The sequence below is a fragment of the Lupinus angustifolius genome, chromosome LG12 (genome assembly GCF_001865875.1).
Source record: "Lupinus angustifolius cultivar Tanjil chromosome LG12, LupAngTanjil_v1.0, whole genome shotgun sequence".
NCBI classification, from domain to species: domain Eukaryota; kingdom Viridiplantae; phylum Streptophyta; class Magnoliopsida; order Fabales; family Fabaceae; genus Lupinus; species Lupinus angustifolius.
Genome location: NC_032020.1, coordinates 3,205,102 through 3,208,877, shown reverse-complemented (window position 1 = coordinate 3,208,877; position 3,776 = coordinate 3,205,102).

Genomic DNA, 3,776 nt, shown 5'->3' with positions numbered 1-3,776 from the left:
CTGATTCTGTTTTTCAAGTTTTCAGTTTCAACAACTTTTCAAACAGTTAGGTTAATCGATTAACGTAATGATTTAATCGATTAACAGCATTTTAAAACGTGTTCCAGTAACAACCACTTTTCAAAGCAGTTGGGTTAATCGATTAAAGTGTTAGTTAATCGATTAACAGCAATTTTAAATGTGTATTTTTAAATACAAAACCTCAAATACGTTATGCACTTAGTTCATACATGTTTAACACTTAGTTTATGCCTAGAATGCATGTATACATGTATTTATGTAATGCATGAACATATTATGAATGACATATCTCAAAGATGAAATGATTTAAAAGATTTATGCATATGAGACATGTATTAGGTGCCCTAAGCCTTGACTCAACTTAAACTAGATTCTAGTCTAAGCCTAGTACCAATTAAAGACTTAAGCACGTTGATTTGTTGGTGATCTTCAAGCTCTTATTAGCACAAGTTGTCCTCATCAAAACCATGACATATAAAGAGAGCTTTCCAAAGTGTTCATCTTTACATGCACACTTTCAATACATTCCTCAACCATTGTCATTTTGATTTTTGTGTTTTGAGTTTGGGATTTTAAAACTGCTTTAGATTACTTTGTCATTCTCACAAAATTATTAGTGGTTCTTCAATCTAACATGAAGGTATCATTCACGAAAATAATCACATTTATGACTTGTCTCCTTAAGTTGAAAATGATGCAACTTCTACATAAAAGTTATGAAGGAAATGGTTTTTAGAAGCTCGGTTTCATGACATAACCGGTTATGATATTAGTACTTCATCTATTAACTCATGAAGATGCAAATTTGCACATTCCTCAATGAACTGAAAAAGTGTTGGAGAAGATATATATATATATATATATATTGAGTTTATTCAAGTGTGAAGTCACATATTGAATATGTAAGAAAGAGTGAAAGAGTTTATAAGTAGGAAAGAACCATGGAACTAATACCTTAAGGTTTGATTCAAGATGTGGTGTCTCACTTGTGACTCTTCACTCTTCCCATACCCAAGTAACAATAGAACTCCCCATTCAACTTGTCGTTTTAAGATAAATATAAAAAGTACATTTTAGAAATAGCAAAATTTATAGTGTGCATTTTATTAAATATGAGAGGTAAAAAAATATATCCCTCCGTTTTTCGTATTAAAGGATAAAACAATTATTTAATATCATCCACATTAGAGAAACCCAACTATCGTGTCTTGGCTAACCTTATATTATTAGAAAATTAAAAACCACCAAAATATTAAATCACATTTGATTTGATAAAATATTTTCCATTTTAATTTTGTATAATTATCTATAATAATAACTACTTGTTGTCATTTTATTTTCCATTAACTATAAATAGATTTTAATATATCTATATATTATACTGTAAAATTTTCTCAACTATTGATACATCACTATTATTTAAGTTTATTAGTTAAAATCAAGTATCAATAATAATATGAAAATTTCTTATTAGAAATAAGATTATTTTCTCCTATAAACATTATTTAATATTTACTCCTATAAACATTATTCAATATTTTCATTCATATTTTCAAGTATGTGAATAAAAAACAATAAAGCTATGTTTTTATTGTTTTCACCTTCTCTAAACAAATACTAAAAAACAAGAAACATATGTGACAATTGACAATCATAGTCACCCAATCCTAGATTTGTTTTGGTACGGATATATAGTATGCTATATGTTGCTTCTATCGAATGCTAACATGTTAGGGTGTAATCAGTAAGAGTATCCTAACATAAAATTGTTTCTTGTTCATGTATGTGACTATATATAACTAATTACTCTTTTTCTTTGTTCTTTTTTTAATTTTCACTATTCGTGAAAATCTGGTTCGTTAATTATAGAAAACCAATTCACAAAAAAATCACAAATTGGTGTGCAAAAATCAATTCATAATTTTCTACTAAAATGAGATGGAAACTGAGTCAATCATCAAACTCATAATCCATTGAAAATAAAATGGAAACTGAGTCAATATTATAATCATAAAAAATATTAGTAGTGAATGTTTTCTCAATGCAAATATGCCCTTCCACTCTTTTGTCTTTCAAATTTTTTTCGAGTACTAAAGCTGAACCACCATTTACTGTTCCCTTCAATCATGAACCTTATCTCTCCAAAGTTGGACCTGTCAATCACCTCATGCACAGCTGCAAGCCTCCCACCCAAACCAATCAGCAATCACCTAGTGAACTTTGGCTTAACCCACCATAGATAGTCATTCAACTGTTGAACATCAATGGTGTCCTTTAAACCTACAAAATTGAAGGACACTGATTAAGACTAATGGAATTGTTGAGTATCACAGAAATATAGAATAATTTAGGGATTAAAATCTCTGTATTATTGAATTGAAAAACATAAGCCTTCCACCACAACTTCTATTCATAAAAGAGTAAGGTTTTGTTTGATAGAGATGATTTTAGAAAGAAAGAGAAAAGGAAGAGAGAAAGAAAGGAGAGTTGTGCACTTTCTCTCCTTTGGTGGAGGAAGTGAACAAGGAGGAGGGAGGAAAAAATGTATGGGTCCCACACAAAAAATTCACTTCTCTCTTGTGGGAAGAAAATGAACTTTCAATGAATTACACTCTATATTAACAAGTTTACCCTCTTTCTTTTTTATTTTGATATGGTTGTTCTCTTTCTTATTTCATGACATGTTTGCCATTTTTCTTTCGATATCATCTAATTATTATTATATTTATTTATTATTTATCTCCAAATATATTTTCGTACACAAAGTTGTGAGTCATCTATGAAATTAAAAATATTATTGTTTATGTGTTATCATCAGAGTTAAGGTTCAAGTTTAAATATTAACAAATTTATTTAATTAAATATTTTAATTGTAGTTCAATAATATTTGTAGATATTTTAAGTAAATATATATTTAATCATCCATTTAAAATTATATATTTAGTATTAACATTATATTTCTTAAATTTTTAACTAATATTTATTTTTACATTACAATAAAAATGTGATTAATATGAATAAGGGTATAATTGTCTATTTCATAGATAGAGAGATAAAGTCATACTCTCTCTATCCTCTTTTTCTTTTCATTTTCTCTTCTACCAAACAAAGAAGGAAAATTAAAACAAAAACTAACCCCTACAAACTGACCCACAATTCCTAATTAATTAGACAACAAAATAAAATAATTAATCACTAACTTTAACACTCTCTCTTAAACTGAATGCTCATAAGCAATCAATTTATTTCTTCAATGGAACATATGCCAAGTAGTCTTAACTTTATGAAAGAATTTGCTTTCAGTGATTTTGTTAATATATTTACAATTTTTTTATCACTTCTGCAGGAGCAAAGGTTCAAAACCCACTATTTAGTGAGATCACAGAGAAAATGAAACCTCACATCAATGTGTTGGCTTCTTGCATACAAAACTGGATTTTTCAACAATTGAATAGTTGATTTGTTGTCACAAAACAATATAATGGGACCTTGTTGTGTATAGATTACCTCTTCCAAAATTCTTCTAAGGCAAAACCTTTAAAGAACATGATGCAACATATATGAACTCTACTTCATTTATGGATAAAGTGACAACAAGTTGCTTTCTTGAAGACCATGAGATTGCAACAACACTTAAGAGAAAAGCATATTGTGCGTACTTTTGCCATCATCTAAATCCCAACATAATTATTGTCACTGAAATCAACTAGCTCCTTTTATTCACCTTTTTCATAATAGATGCCATAATTGGTGGT